Source organism: Pongo pygmaeus, chromosome 3 (assembly GCF_028885625.2).
Source record: "Pongo pygmaeus isolate AG05252 chromosome 3, NHGRI_mPonPyg2-v2.0_pri, whole genome shotgun sequence".
NCBI lineage: Eukaryota > Metazoa > Chordata > Mammalia > Primates > Hominidae > Pongo > Pongo pygmaeus.
The window spans coordinates 27,417,100-27,434,564 of record NC_072376.2 but is presented as its reverse complement, the minus strand read 5'-3'; the positions used below and the strand labels follow the sequence as shown (position 1 = coordinate 27,434,564).

Genomic DNA, 17,465 nt, shown 5'->3' with positions numbered 1-17,465 from the left:
TCTTTGCAGATAGCATGATTTTATATTTAGAAAACACCATAACCTCAGCCCCCAAACTCCTTAAACTGATAAACAACTTCAGCAAAGTCTCAGGATACAAAAATCAATGTGCAAAAATCACAAGCATTCCTTCACAACAACAATAGACAAACAGAGAGCCAAATCATGAATGAACTCCCATTCACAATTGTTACAAAGAGAATAAAATACCTAGGAACACAGCTAACAAGAGCTGTGAAGGAACCCTTCAATGGGAACTACAAACCACTGCTCAAGAAAATTAGAGAGGACACAAATGGAAAAACATTCCATGCTCATGGATAGGAAGAATCAGTATCATGAAAATGGCCACACTGCCCAAAGTAATGTACAGGTTCAATGCTATTCCCATCAAACTACCATTGACATTCTTCACAGAATTAGAAAAAACTATTTTAAATTTCATATGGAATCAAAGAAGACCCCTTATAGCCAAGACAATCCTAACAATTAACGTTAAAAAATACATTATGTCCACCTGGGCTTTATCCCAGGATTCTAAGATAGTTCAGTATTCAAAATATGTTAACAAGGGCTATATGCCTGCCCTATGTTTGTGCATATGTTTAAAATTACTCTGGATAGTCAAGTAAATAAGGCAAGAATATCTGAAACATAAAATTTTCCATGCAGAAAAAATGAGAAAATATTTGAGTCATTTATTTTGATTGATAAGAGCATTCCACAAGATGCTGTGGGACAAATAGATAAATGGAAGAAATGATATACAGTGATTGTAGACAATCTATGCTTTCAGTGAAATTTGATATATTATTGATATAGAATGAGATCTGAGACATTATCACTGTTTGCTTAATAAATGACACTAAGCCAAATAACTATTTGTGTACAAAACAAAGAAGAAACTAATTTCTTATCTTTTAGTACACCTAAAAAATAAATTATTATGCTGACCAATAAGTTATTTAATCAAGAAAAGCAAAATATAAAATATCTAGAATAAAATATTAGACAATATATTTATGGTTTTGGTTTAGCAAGACACTAAGAACACAAAACATAAAAAATAAATTAATTTGACCTCATTGATAATAAAAGTTGTGATTGCTTTGTTTTCTATACCACAAAAGGTATAGAAAACAAAGTAAAAATTCAAACTAACTACAATGCCTACAATTTCCTAATACTAATAATAAAAGAGAAACTACCAAAATAGGCAAGGAAGTATTCAATTTACAAAAATATATGAAAAATGCTCATTTTCACTTTTAATCAAGAAATCATAGTTCCAAATCACATTAGGACATTTTATATTATCCTGACTTGAACATTACACATTCTATGCAAGTAAAAAAATTTCACATGTGCCTTGTAAATAGGTAAAATATTATGTATCAATTTAAAAAACAGCATGTTATGGTATTTTTTTTAATTTATTTTTATTTTACTTTAAGTTCTGGGATACATGTGCAGAACATGAAAGTTTGTCACACAGGTATACGTGTGCCATGGTGGTTTGCTGCACCCATCAACCCGTCATCTAGGTTTTAAGCCCCATATGCATTAGGTATTTGTCCTAATGCTCTCCCTCACCTTGCCCTCTACCCCTTGACAGGCCCCAGAGTGTGATGTCCCCCTCCCTCTGTCCATGTGTTCTCATTGTTCTACACTCATTTATGAGTGAGAACATGCAGTGTTTGGTTTTCTGTTCCTGTGTTAGTTTGCTGAGAATGATGGTTTCCAGTTTCATCAATTTCTCTGCAAAGGACATGAAATCATACTTTTTTATGGCTGCATCGTATCACATGGTGTATATGTGCCACATTTTTTTATCCACTCTAACATTAAGGGCATTTGGGTTGGTTCCAAGTCTTTGCTATTGTAATTAGTGCTGCAATAAACATATATGTGCATGTGTCTTTACAGTAGAATGATTTATAATCCTTTGGGTATATATTCAGTAATGGGATTGCTGGGTCAAATGGTATTTCTGGGTTTAGATCCTTGAGGAATTGCCACACTGTCTTCCACAATGGTTGAACTAGTTTACACTCCCACCAATGGTGTAAAGATGTTATGGTATAATATTAAAGTTAATAAATGGAGAAATTTTGAGAATAATAACTGATAGCAAATATGTGGTGGACAAGTACCCTCATATGCTGTTATCTGCAAAGTAAATTAGTACAAACAATTTGATAAGCAATTTATCAATATTCACTACTGAAGATAATTTTTATATCCTTAGAGCCAGCAGTTCCTCTCCCAGACATACAAATAAAGTGTAACATTTTTATGTCTAAAGTTTTTGTGGCAGCATGATTTTCATAACAAAAGAAAGAATAATAAGGATATACAATATATAAATACATACAGTGTATTCTGTCAGTAGAATACATGTGATATACATGTGATCCATTCTTACATGAAAATTCTATATACCCTGTTTTATGTATTACCTATAGTTATTTGTTTTAATGTGGATTATCTCAAAACTATATTTCATAAAAATTTCTAAAGCTGCTGAAATTAGAAGTACATATGACTCTATTATCATTTAAAAATATTTCAAAACATAAAAACAATACTATGCATATTGATAATTACATAAATTTGTGTCATTTTTGTAAATACTGTGAAAGTTTTACTCTGCTCTCTATGCAGTGCCCAAGGCTTATGATGGGCACTCAAATAATGTTTGTTTCAATAAAGAAGTGATGACATTGAATAATCAATAACCACTGTAACATATGTAAGATATGGCTAATTCTGGAAAGAAATGGAGTAACAATATGATAAAAGGGTGTTCAGTGAATCTTTCCTCTTAATTAGTAAGTTTTGTTTATACAGGCAAACACTCAGAAACACAAACATTCAATATTCTCTGAAACATTAATACAATATTGAAGACTTGCTACTTAGTGTGAAATATTTTGATATTTCAAATACTTGGGAATTTTTGAAATATATATTAAAAATAATTACTCATAAATATAATTATCTAAGTAGACAAATACATATTTAGCAAATTTCATATTGAAACTCTTTTCTCCATTTACAGTGTATTTTAGACATCAATATATTTTTTCTTAATTTTTGAATGTAGTCAGTCATATTATCTATTTTTCTCTTTACTTATCATTTAGATTGTGAAAAATAAGTGGGTTTGTTTGCATCTCAGAGCAAATTAGAGTCAAAACAAATTATATGATCAGTGCTTTTAAAAAAATTAATTAATGCCATCAAGGTACTTGATACTGACATTTAAGTGCTTCAGCTGGTTAATAATTCACTCAACATATTAACAACAGCATCGTAAGTGCTAGGAGCTCAGAATACAAATAAAGATCTACATTTCTTCACAGACAAGCATATATTAAAAGAACCAATAGTCAAATCAATTTTCAGTATAGAAATTCATTCAGAATTCAGAAATCAAACAAATCGGCTTAATTGAGTAAAAAGCAAAAATGTATAAGATGAAATGACTAAAAATATATTTTTTAAAAGTGAAAGTATGTTGTCCATGTCTCCCAGTGCCATTTTGGATTTTAGTTGTTCACTTTATGTAAATCTAAGTCTTTGAAATCCTGTTAAAATATCATTCTCTATACAATGTCCACAGGGAAAATAGTATTTTAATTGCTCACAGGATGGATTTATAGTTCACTTCTATAGACACTGATGGAGCACCTATTAGATATCAGACATGTACCTGGAAGAGACAGTGAGATCAATCTTCATCATTAGTGTTTGTAGATATTTAATGTTATAAAAATGATAGATACTTTAAAAGGTTATTTCAATATAATGTGGTAGAAGATATAAGACTTTATAAGCAGGATACCTTATGAGTGTAGAGCAGAAAAATTTACTCCAGACAAGAAACATAAGGTACTGCTATGGTGTGAATGTTTATCCTATTCCAAACTCACGTTAAAATTTAATTACCAAAAAATATATTTGGAAAGAAAGTATGAATAAGACCTAGTATTTGATAGCACGACATGGGGACTACAATCAATAATAACTTAATTGTACATTTAAAAATAACTAAAAGAACGTCATTGAAGTTGATTAATGCCTTTATCACAAGAGTCAGTTCCTTATACAAGAATGAGTTCAGCCCACTTTTGTCTCTCTCTCTCTCTTTCTCACACCCTCTGTATGACTTTCTGCCATGGAATGACTCTGCAGAAGGTTCCTTGCAAGATGCCAGCCCCTCCATCATGGACTTCCCAGCCTCCAGAAGCATGAACCAATAAGTATTTGTTAATTATAAATTACCTAATCTGTGGTATTTTGTTATAGCAGCACCAAATGGACTACAACAGATCCCAGTGGGATAAGCCTTTCTTGTCAAGGTTTTAACAAGACATGAGAGGTTGAAAATAGTGGTGTGGTTTTACAGTATGAGATTTCTTCCCAATTCCTGTTATTCAGCCAAAAACTTATGCAGAGTCCTACTTTTTTTATATGTAGAAAAAAAATCTAGTTACTTGTTCATTTTATAGCATATATAAATTCCTTGACTCCAGGTTTCTCTCATTTAGAAAAAAAAATTCTTCCTTTTAAATATAAGTTTTCCATATCTCATTTGTTGTCTTAACACATACAGCACTTCACAGATTCTTTTGCTTCTTGGAGGCACCTTAGCTATACTCAGTTTCACAAATAATTCTTTTGTCTCCTAATATGTCTATATTTCTCCATTCAAATAATGCACATTTCTCATGAATTCAAAACCGTTTTAATCATTTTGAGCAGGAAATCATTTGTACCCATTTCATCCACTTTCCCACTAAGGTCTTAGCCAGATACCTCGGAAATTTGAATTTATGACCTAAAGATATCAGTTCATCAAGGTTTCATATATGTTTTTGAATGAACAAAATGGCAAAGTGAATGTAGGAGTGGTAGTTTGCTCACTCATATGTATAAGAATATTGTAGTACCATTATTTTTCACCTGTGGGATATTAATTGTCTAGTATATTGGAAGCAAAATCATGCAGCTATAATGTACCACACGTTGAAATGTGTCTTTACTTCAATTTGCCCTCTATTTTTGTCCAGACACAAAGATTGAGAATGTACATGGAATTTAATAAATAATATTAATTATTTATTTAATTTTAATTATATAAAGCATACATATAATTAAAGGATTATTTAAGTCTTTAGTGTTTTTAAAGGGGTTGGTGATAATGAATTATCCATTATTTAATATTTCATAGAAAGATCTAATTAAAGTGATTTACAAACTTCAATTGGTTTCCACCATGACAAGCATCATGCAGTTTCTCAAGACAACAAAGTAACACTGGGTAGGTAAAAAGCAAGAAACCATGATAGGAAAAGTATAAAGATTCATTTTAACCAATAGGGAGTATATTATTTGCTTGGGCTGCCATAACAGAATACAATAGGGAGGGTGGCTTATGCAATAGGAATTTATTTCTTCACAATTCTCAAGGCTAAAAGTTTAAGATCAAGGTGCCAGCTGGGGTGCTATATTTTGAGGCCTCTCTGCTTGGGTTGCAGATGACCACCTTCTTGCTATGTCCTCCCATGGCCTTTCCTTTGTACTTCTGTGGGGATAGAGATTAATGTAGTCTTTCCCTCTACTTGTAAGACACCAGTCCTATTGGAATAGAGAACCACCTTAAAGAACTCATTTAACCTTAATCACCTCTCTAAAAACCCTCTCTCCAAATACAGTTACATTGGTATTAAAGGCTTCAACATATGAATTTGGAAAGGAACACAATTCTGTTCATAACAAGGATTTGATCCCATGAAAAGGTCTTGAGTATTTAAACTTTAGAAAGGCTTGCATTATAATGTTAAGCATAAAATATGTTACAGATTACATTAAATAAAACCCATGTATACATTAATGAGTTCTATCTACCTTACTATTACTAATGTTTTCACTGATGCAATAGTTCATTAATAAGAAACCACTGCTCTGCTGTTGCCCTCTAAAGGGTTGCAATCAGGAACCCTTCTTAGAGGAGCCAAAAAAAATAAAAACTAATAAATTAGACTATGAATCTAACTAGAATACCACTAGACCTCTTTAAACAACCTATTTTCTTAATATGTCTACCTTGAGATAATGTTGCACTATAGCATACCCTTGAAATTATAAATCTAACTCCAAAGATATCAGCAACTATAATGAACAAGTAACTAATTTATCTAGTTTCTCTTTCATTCAGGGAGCTGTATGTCTTCCAATGAATATAAATTCTGTTAATTCAGTAGAACTGAAGTCAGCTCTTTTCTTTTCTATTTCCTGATTAACCTCTTTGATGATATCACGGCCCAGAAATGCACCATCCTTCTTATATTCCCTGTGCCTTATAAGTCATATATTCCTGTATTAGGATTAATCAATTCCAGTCTCTTGTTGAGATTTAAGATGTGAGTAAATGATGTCAGTTGAGCTTGTTTCTGCATCTGTGTTTAGCCAGTAGGTCAGCTTCCTACTAGAGAATCTAATGTGGCCTCACTCATGGGTCTCATGGATGGCAGGCCGTCAGCTGGGGAAGTGGGGGTCACTCAGTCACCAAATGTCTCTTATCATCCAGCAGGTTAGCTGAGGCTTATTAACAAGACAGCACAGGAGTTTTAAAAGCCTCAAGATAAAGAGTCTCAATGTGTAAGCACTTTTCAAGTCTCTACTTATATCATAATGTCTGTTGCCCACTTGCAAAATAAAATCACATAGTGTACCCTAAAGTAGAATGGGAAAGAGGTGCCCAAGCTACAGATAAAAAGAGGTGTTAACAACATGGGAAATTACTGCAATTATATACTAGAGCAGGAAAAAGTTGGAATCACCTTGAAATATTTTGTGTAGAATTAAGGATGTATGCCTGGGAAAGCTTGAAAATGAGATTGGTGCTGGATGTAAACAAGATGGTAAAATATTGGATTAAGACATGTAAAGTTTATCAAGGAAGAGCAGCAAAGTTAGAGGGAGCCCAGTCTACAAGACTGCCCTTGCTTCGATTCCAACTACAAGTTAAGGAACTCCAAGACCATTCTGATTTTCATTCACTTGCTAGAACAACTCACAGAACTCAGTAAGAGCTGTAATACTTACTACTGTTTATTATATTACAAGACACAAATTTAAAGCAGCCAAGGGAGGAACTGCAGACAGCAGAGTCCAGGAAAGTTCTAACCATGTAACTTCCCAGTTGTTCTCTCTCTATGGACTTGAAGATGTCATTACCTTCTCATCAAGCCTGAGTGTCTGTAAGAAGGTATTGCCAACCAAGGAAGCTCACCTGAGGCTTGGTGTGCAGATTTTAATTGGGGTCCATCTCATAAACACGGTTGAATGCCTACATGGCTGATCTCAGTCTCTAGCCTCTCAGGAGTTTGAGCAGATACCACATGATCCTACCCTAAATCACATTGTTAGAACATCTTGTGTGGCCAACTTCTACTCTAAATTACATTGTTACACTATCAAGGACTCTAGGCAAACAAAGACAGTTCTATAAGGCAGGGCATTTCAAGGGTTTTTAGATTACCTGCAAAAGTGATGCAAAAACATAGCCTCCTTTTTATCAAGTTTTGACTTTTTAGTACATATTTGCTGAAGATATTGTCAGTAGCAATTGATTGAAGGGATCATGATCAAAGGTACAATTCCAGGATTTATTATGCAGCAGTATATAAGATGCCACCTAATATCTTATCTAAATTGAACTACAGACTTACTTAGACAGGTAAGGGGTCTATGTTTTGCCACTATCCTCTATATTCTCTCAATCTCAGAGAAGGAAGCTACAATGAACAGAGAGGCAGAGCTCTAATGTGCACTGAGTGGAAGATAGGAAAATAAATTTAAGTTTAAAAATAAATAGGACTGAAACAATAAGTCTGTTGTAGTAACAAAAGAGTAGGAATATTTATGAGCACTGTAACTGATAGGGAATGGGACTTGAATGAGCAGATTATCTTGGATTATCCAAACAACCCTACACTTAATTTTAACCAAAGTAATGGAAAATTTCAGTTAGACAGGAGAATACATACAAGAGATCTATTGTAAATCATAGTCACTATAGTTAATGACAACCTGCTGTATACTTGAAAATTGCTAGAGTAGATTTTAAGTGTTCTCACTATAAAAAAAGGATGTTTGACAATGTTAATTCACCTGATTTAGCCATTTCACAATGTGTACATATATCAAAACATCATGCTGTTCACCATAAATATATAGGATTTTATTTGTCAATGTAAAAAAAAATAGAAAATTCCCAAATGGCACTAAATTCTATATATGTATCATTAAAAGAGGGAAGTAGAGGGAAAATTGACAGACATATAGAAGAGAAAGAGACAGAGATGGGAGCAATACAGCCACAAGCCAAAAAATGCCAGCAGCCAGCAGAAGCTGGAAGAAGAAATGGCTTCTCCCCTAGAGTCTCCAGAAAGACACAGCTCTGCAGAGAGCTTGATTTCCATTCAGCAATACCAGTTTTGGACTTATAATCTCCAGAACTTTAAAGAATACATTTCTTTTGTCTTAAACCGCCAAGTTTTTGGTAATTTGTTACAGTATCCCTAGGAAAGTAATAGGGAAAATCACTGGAAACAAATTCATATCATGTGAAGATTGTATTCATCAAGGAATAGAGGACCTCCTTTAAATGATTTTTATGTATATAATTTTTAATCTCTATCCGCGTCCAGATCTAGCTCTTTAACTCTGCTTAAGTCCATACCTGCAGACACCGTGCAGCACTCACTCCACATATGACAGATCTCCCCTATCCATCCATTTAATTTCAACTCAGCAATGGTGAACAATTCCTTTTAAAGTTGCCTGTGTTGGATATTTATCATTTTCTGCCATGTTTCGGCTTTTCTGTCTCACAGCTCTCTCCCAAGGTCAGCCTTAGTAATGCAAGGGAAGGAATGGTCCTGGAGAAACTCTAAGAGGGTAGACAAGAATCAGAAGTTAAATGCCTCTTTACCTTCAATGGGTCAGTCTGATGTATTCCGCATGGCTCTGCAAAAGGTCTCAGGTAAGATTGAGCCCCAGTCACTAACAGCACTAGGCAGCTTAATAAACACTATACTGTATATTTTTTTCTCTCTACACTCATTTTTCCTCTTCCTCATATCTCTTCATAGGATCGTCTGACAAATAAACTACTTGCAGACAATCTTCTCAAATTCCACCTTCAGATAAACATAAACTGAGGCAGTTTTAAATGAAAGTAGTTTTGGAAGTCAACCCTTAGAATGATATTCTGAAACTAGATTATTCACTATTCAGATACCAAAGAGCACTTATTAGTTGTTGCAAGTGGATGGTGACAAAACCTGACATGTTGTAGGATCACAATTTCTAAGAATATGTTCTGGATTTGTATATAACTTGTAAGGAGAATATAGGGTAAGAGGTAAGGCTGAAGAAGTAATTATATACTAGATCACACAGTCTTATATGGTATACAAAAAATAAAAGAGGCCTTTTTTCCCTATTAGACAATGAGTACCATTTTTAAGTTTTGCTATAAGAAAAGCCCAAGTAGTTTCTGTCTTTGCATAACCCCAGGAAAATCATTTAACCTCTCTGGGGCTCATTTTTCTCCTCTGCAAAATGAAAATTTAAGTGGTACTTATATGAAATAAGGCAAAATGTAGAATATTGCACTTAGAAAATTTTAATATATAGTAACTGTGATGGTTAATGTTATGTGTCAACTTATCTAGGCCATGATACCCAGTTTTGTTCAAACACCCGTGTAAATGTACCTGAAAAGGTATTTTTTGGATGTGGTTAACATTTAAATCAATAGATATTGGGTAAAGCAGATTATTCTCCACAATGTGTGTGGGTCACATTCAATCTGTTGAAGACCTTACGGGAGAAGACTGAGGTAGCTTGAGGAAGAGGAACTCCACCTCTATTACAGCCTTTGGGCTCAGGAATGTAACATCCTCTCTTCTCTGGGTTTCCAGCCTGCTGGCCTACCCTGCATATTTTGGACTTTCTAGTCTTCAGAATCACATGAGCGAGTCTTTAAAATAAATCCCACCCTCTTCCCAAACTTCCACACTTCATTTCTTCTGTTACTCTGAAAAACTAATAATTTTAAGATGCTCTAATACAGTAACCAATAATTTTAAGGTGATTACTCTGGAAATTATGTAGAAATTAGTGTATGGTGGGCAGAATAATGGCTCCTCAAAGATGTGCATGTTCTGCTCCTGAGAACCTGAGAATGTATGAAAAGGGAATTTGCAGATGTGAGTAAGGTATCTTAGTTTATTTAGTGTGTCTATAACAGAATATCTGAGGCTGAGTAATTCATAGGAAAAAAAGGTTTATTTTTGCTCATGGTTCTGGTGACTGGAAAGTTCAAAAGTGGGCAGCTGCATCTTGTGAGGGCCTCAGGCTGCTTCAACTCATAGTGGAAAGTGGAAAGGGAGAAGGGATGTGCTAAGAAGTCACATGGTGAGAGACAGAGCAAGAGAGATAAAAACTAAGGAAGCCAGGCTCTTTTTAACAACCTGCTCAGTGGAAACTAGCTAGAGTAAGAACTCACTCATCCTTATGAGAGAGCATTAATCTATTTATAAGGGATCCACAATCACGGGCCCAACACCTCCCACCAGGCCCCCACTCCAACACTGCCATACTGGCATCAAACGTCAACATAAGGTTTGGTGGAAACAAAACAGATCCAAACTATAAGGTTTGAGTATAAAGTTAAGAGACTTGAGATGGGGAGATTAGCCTGGCTTATCTGGGTGAGCCCAGTCTAGCTATATTGGATCACATTCATCGTTTTAAAAGTAGAGAATCTTTTCTGGCTGAAGAGGGTCAAAGAAATTTAGCAAGAACAACCTGATACTTCATCATTTGTTTTAAAAATGGAGGAAGGAAGGCAGAAGCCAAGGAATGTGGCAGTCTTTAAAGCTGGAAACAGCTCTCAATCTAGAGGCTAGGAAAAAAAATGGGGACTTTAACTCTTACAGGGAAATGAACAGAAATTGTATTCTTTCCTGGAGACCTCCCAAAGAAGCACAGCCCTGCAGACAACTATATTTTAGCCTATTTACACAAACATTCCACTTCTGGCCCACAGAGTTGTGAGAAAAAAAAAAAAAAGTATTGTTTTAAGCCACTAATTTGAGGTAATTTATTGTGGCAGCAATTGAAAAACCTAATAAAGGTGTCTGTTTATACCATCTTCATCTTAGAAGCCAATTTTAAAAAACTAAATATAAGTGTTAAAGTTCATAGATATTCATGTGTGACATAACTGGAGACCTGTTAAAATCTTCACATTCACATAGACCAAAGCATCATATCACTTTCCACGTATAAAAGTTTAGAAAATATCCCACTAATAGGCATCAAACATCAAATAGAAAATTGGTAGAGAATGTTACAAAGAGGTTGTGGTGCAAATGCTGGGCAGTTGTCTAGGATCATCTGGGACATTTGCTCTCCCCTACTACTCTTTCTATTGGCCCTATTGCATTATACCTGCTCTGGGCCTAAAGCCAAATCCTGATGCGTCTTCTAAACAAATGGCAGAAACCCATGCATTTATCCCTGTAACTGTTTCATGGACAGCGCTAACCTTGACTTTATGTGATATCTCTGTGCATTCCTCAAAAGGAATTGGTTCAAAGGGGGACCCAATTTGTAACATTTATCTTGATATTCAGAATTTATATTTAATGATTGGAGTAAGAGAAAAAATTTTTCTCCTTCTGCATGGTTTGTTATACAAATGTGTGGACTAGAGCAGTTGAAATCATTTCATGACCAGAGGAGAAGACACCTGGGTCTGAAACAGTCATGTGAATAAAAGAAGCATCATATAATATAGCAAAATAGAGTCAAAGCACAGAGCCAAATATAGCAATACCAAAACAAAATTCTAAAGAATCAATAATACTTTGAAATTAATTATGTTTATTATTTAAACGAGCTTCACATGGGTATTTTATTACTTGAATTTCTAACAAAAGCAATTTAACTTTATTTTAAGGAAAATTACATATTTCATGGTACATAACTTTAGAGTGATTCTTCACTAGTGGGTTTATGCACTATAAATTTACAAATGTGAAGAGTTTGCTGTAGTATAGCAGTCATAGAAATAATTTTAAAAATGATAAAAGAAATTAATTCTAGTAGTTGAAAGGCTATTTATCTGTGTTGTTTTATGCTTCTTCTCAGGTACCATCTCATCCATAAATTGTCCCAGATTCCTCAGGCTAGAGTACACCCCAGTCCTTTCCTTCTTTCATATCTTGTGTATTTATATTGCAACATTTAATGTGAATTGAGTCTCTATTGGAATATTTATATTTTTGCACTTGAATAAACTAAATTATTTTAGGATACCAATCACCTATTAGTTTACTACATATAGAAAGTGTTTAACATATATTTTTTGAATTGAATTATCATGAAAAAGTGAGTATGACCTACTTTTTACTTGCTCTGTTAAGCTAGTCATCTCATATATAGATCTGTTGGAACCAAATCTATAAGGCATTTTATCAGTCCCTGAAGCTTGCTTTGGCTCTTTAGAAGTAGAGAGATGCTAAGAAATTATCTGGGACTCTAAAGTTAAGTGCCACATTGAGCACTCAGCCACTAATTGAAGACTCTTTTAATTCAGCCAGATTATTTGCAGTGTTAGCAAGAGACCTCGAAGGCACCACTGCTCATCATACTTACTTGCACTTCCCACAGAAGGAACACCCTGTAAGGCCACTTCAGTTTCTGTTTTGCTTATTCGAAAGAACCCAGAGCTACAAAGCTTTTGCACCAAAGAAAAATTATATCAGGGGATTAGGAAGTTGTACAAGTGACCTGAATCTAGACAATTAAATGTTTGGGGTCTTTTTTTTTTTAGTGTTAATTTGCTTTTGTTGTACTATTGCTACCATTTCCTCTTTAATTTCAAACAGCCAACCAATCATCAAATGAAAAATTCAGGTTGGTAATAGAAGGAGCATCATTTAGAGAAAAGTAGAGCTATACTTCATACTTCCTTCAGCATAAAACATTAGCAATTCCAAGTTTCAGATTCAAATGTGATATAATAATTCTTCAGAGCAGCCAAATATGAAGGGTCAGGATTTTTCCTAGCTAAAAATTATATAATGAAATATTTCTATTCTTAACTAGTAATGAAGATAGAGAAGACATGAATAATAATAAAAACGATGAAATGGTGCTAACATTTCAAAACTTGAGGTCAAGACAGAAAATAGATATGATTAGAGATACAGTTTAAATATAACAAAATATATAAAAGATTCTGAATTTTTTCTAAAAGGAATTGTCAAATTTTATGTGTGTGTGTGTGTGTAAATATTTTCATTCTTCTTTGTATACAATTTTTAGGTTTCTATAACCAATTTTACAGATGTTTTATAAAAACAGAATTAATGATTATATCCTATTTTATTCATATTGGAGAATTTCATTTGCATTAACTTGTTTCCAAATTCTATAAAATTTAATAACTTTTATAGGTAATACATTAATGATTATTTCCATTAATATGTATAATTATTTCTAATTGTGAGAGTAAACTTGAACAGAAAAGAAAATACAGTCACTGAGTTAATATTTTGAGTTCATGCATGGAAAGAGAAGAGAAGTGAACATCCTCAAACATAAATTCATGTAGTTCCATTTACCTTAGCTATGCTTGTATAAGTATTACAATATTTACTACTTTCTTAACTAAATACGTCCATGTTTAAACAAAGGCTTACATTTTCCAAAACTAGCTCTTTCTCCTTTCAGCCTTCTGTAAAACCAACAATGCCAAAAAGATAATATCATGTATCTTACAACATAAAATATGCCAATGGTAAGTGTAGGTTCAAAGTGACATGCAGTAAAATAGAATAATCACAGTGTATCTTTATCAAGTCTCCACTAACATTATTACAATAGATGTTGAGCCAATAATTTTGTGACTGACATATTTGAGAAAAATATTACTTTACTTTTATTTTTATTTTAACACCTTTAATAAAATATAAAGCCAGTCCTATTTGCCAATCAGCAAATCTAGGTTAATAATGTTTAATTTGCTTTCATGAGAGGTACACATAAAATTATTTTTTAGAGAAAGTGTTTTACTGATTGTAATCAGTTACACTCATATTTGAATTTTTCAGCTGCTGCCATAGATTATGATGATTATTTCACTCCTATGCTTTGTCTCACCCACCTGATCTGAACAAAATATCTCCTAACTTGGCAGAAACTGATTTTAGTCTGTCTTCTTCCCTTTCCATAGGTCTATGGACCTCGATTCATTTTAAACTTAAGCAAGCATTGGAATTCAGAACAGTTCCTTTTTAATGGCCTCTCCTGAGAACTGCCTACTTTCAGGGAAAATCATTATTGGCTCCACAGTTAGATAATGCCACTTGATCATCAAATTTACCTACACCTGTTGCTTTCTAGCCAAATGTCCTCCTCCCTGTATAAGATGATCCCATTTTGTCTAAACTTTGAGATAGGCATAGATTTTATCCTGAGAGTATTCTCCCTTTCGCAATGGTCTCCCTCCATTTATTGCAATAGTCTATTTGAATACAATCTCTTCTTACGTAAATTTAGGTTTGTTTTTTAGTTCATTGTCCATAAGGTATTTGTTAGTCAATTACATGATACAGTCAGGAAAAGCATGCACTAGTTTATCAGAAAAAATAAACGAACACTTGTTTCTTGTTGTTTGTGTTGCTATAACAAAACACCTGAGACTGATTAATTTATAAACAACAGAAACTTATTTTTTTCCACAATTCTGGAGCCTAAGAAGTCCAAGATCAAGGTGCTGGCAGGTTTGGTGTTTGGTGAGTGCTGCTCCCAATATGGCGCCTTGTTGTTGCATCCTCAACAGCCCAGGGATGAAAGCTGTATCCTCACATGGCAGAAGGCAGAAGGGCAAAAAGGGCCTAGCTAGTTCCCTACAGCTTTTCCATAAGGTTGCTAATCTCATTCATGAGAGCACAGCCCTCATTGCCCTAATCGCCTCCTAACAGCCCCTCCTCTTAATAATGTTGCATAGGGAATTCAGTTTCAACATGAATTTCAGAGAGGACAAGTATTCCAACTACAGCAACTTCAAAAAACTCATCGTAAAAAAAAAATAGCTGCCAGTGCCAGGTCCTTAACACATACAATTTCTATATGGCTATCTAGAATATCAAGAGAGATATATATATAGCCAGATATATCATTAGCCTTATTTTACAGAGGAGAAAATTTATGGGTTGATCACCAAGTTAGATCGGAGTTCTAGCACTCATAAACTTAACCACTACACCAAACTTCTTCCTAGCTATCACAAAATAATCTTAATTCTCCAGAAAATCAAAACTGCCACATCTTCATCAAAATACTGCTGTAAAGGGAGTTTTCTAAAATTCTGTTCAATTTAATAATTTTGAATGTTGAACTTTTAAATGATTTGTTAAAGTTGTATTTTACCTTAGATAGTGGATGTTAAACCACTTTAAAGTAGTATGCAAATTAAATGTGTCTGTGTGTATATTTCGGCAAAAAAAAAAAAAAATGTGAATGTGCCTACCTGGTGATTTCACAAATATTTGGGCAGCTTTAAGACAGAAATGATGGTATTAGAAACCAACTTATTTGCTACGGCTTATCCCTGGGTTCTATGTCAATTTGTAACCAAATACAGGTTCGACTGCTCACCACATGCAAAACTTAATAACAAGGACATGGTGTGGTAAAAGAAAGTGACTTTATATTTTCCAAAGCTAGCCATGGGGAATGGATTTAGGCTCTTGCCCTAACCAAACAGCCTCAGAATCCCAGGCAAGATGCAGGGGTTTAAGAAGGGGAAGTTTGGTGTGGAGGGCATTCGGTGTGGTGGGGGAATGCATCTGTGTAACTTGTTCTGTTTTTTTTTTTTTTTTGAGACGGAGTCTTGCTCTGTCGCCCAGGCTGAAGTGCAGTGGCACCATCTCTGCTGACTGCAAGCTCTGCCTCCCGGGTTCACACCATTCTCCTGCCTCAGCCTCCCGAGTAGCTGGGACTACAGGCGTCCGCCACCATGCCCGGCTAATTTTTTGTATTTTTAGTAGAGATGGGGTTTCACCGTGTTAGCCAGGATGGTCTCAATCTTCTGACCTTGTGATCCACCCTCCTCGGCCTCCACCGCACTCCTCCTGTTCTGTTGTTTTATCTTGAGTTATTGCCATTATCTGGTGAATGGGCTGGTGCTATCTCAAGATGACCAGGTTGGAAACTAACTGTAGCCTTGAAATAATCTTCTGGTGGGGAAGAGTTCCACAGGGCCTGAATTGGCTCAAGATTTAGTCTTTGGAACTTCTTTTCTTTTTTTTTTTTTGAGATGGAGTCTCACTCTGTTGCCCAGGCTGGAGTGCAGTGACGCGATCTTGGCTCACTGCAACCTCTTCCTCCTTGGTTCAAGCAATTCTCCTGCCTCAGCCTCCTGAGTAGCTGGGACCACAGGCACGTGCCTCCATGCCTGGCTAATTTTATTTATTTATTTTTATTTTTATTTTATTTTATTTTTTTGAGATGGAGTCTCGCCCTGTCGCCCAGGCTGGAGTGCAGTGGCACAATTTCGGCTTACTGCAAGCTCCACCTCCCTGGTTCACGCCCTTCTCCTGCCTCAGCCTCCTGAGTAGTTGGGACTACAGGCACCGGCCACCATGCCCAGCTAATTTTTTTTTTTTTTTGTATTTTTAGTAGAGATGGGGTTTCACCATGTTAGCCAGGATGGTCTTGATCTCCTGACCTCGTGATCCGCCTGCCTCGGCCTCCCAAAGTGCTGGGATTACAGGCGTGAGCCACCGTGCCTGGCCTAATTTTTTTTATTTTTAATAGAGATGGAGTTTCACCACGTTAGCCAGGATGGTCTTGATCTCCTGACCTCGTGATCTGCCCGCCTCGGCCTCCCAAAGTGCTCGAATTACAAGTGTTAGCCACTGTGCCTGGCCAGTCTTTGGAACTTCTAAGCAAGCGTGCATGTGACTAGCTATGCTAGCAATGTGAGGAGGTGACTAGTAGAAAGAAGGAAAAAAAGTTATATTTTCATTCCTATGCAAACAAAAAGGAAAAAGAAGATGAAGAAGAGGAAGAAGAAGAAGGAGAAGGAGAAGGAGAAGAAGAAGAGGAGGAGGAGGAGGGAGGAGGAGGAGGAGGAAACTTAAAAATAGAGTACTCATAAATTGAGAAACAGTAATAATTCTAAGTTTAGAGTTATTGATGCATTTTTTCTTCCTCCTATACATTTTTAAAAAAATTTTTCATGTAGTTTTCTAGTTTTGAGTGTTTCTTAATCCTGGGTTCTAATTTGTGCTGTGGTCTGAGAGACTGTTATGATTTTAGTTATTTTACGTCTGCTGAAGAGTGTTTTTAATTCCAATTGTGTCATCAAT

The 17,465-nt window shown here is 35.0% G+C and overlaps 1 long non-coding RNA gene across 1 annotated transcript in view; it reads left to right on the top strand.

Annotated features, from left to right (window-relative positions):
* The first annotated feature begins 4,250 nt into the window (after window positions 1-4,250).
* LOC129035201 (uncharacterized) overlaps window positions 4,251-17,465 on the top strand; it is a 46,123-nt gene continuing 32,908 nt past the window's right edge. Inside the window, exons 1-4 of the long non-coding RNA XR_008502138.2 lie at window positions 4,251-4,265; window positions 5,237-5,326; window positions 6,596-6,666; window positions 8,907-9,055. This is a non-coding gene — a long non-coding RNA (uncharacterized LOC129035201). The remainder of the gene's footprint in view (window positions 4,266-5,236; window positions 5,327-6,595; window positions 6,667-8,906; window positions 9,056-17,465) is intronic.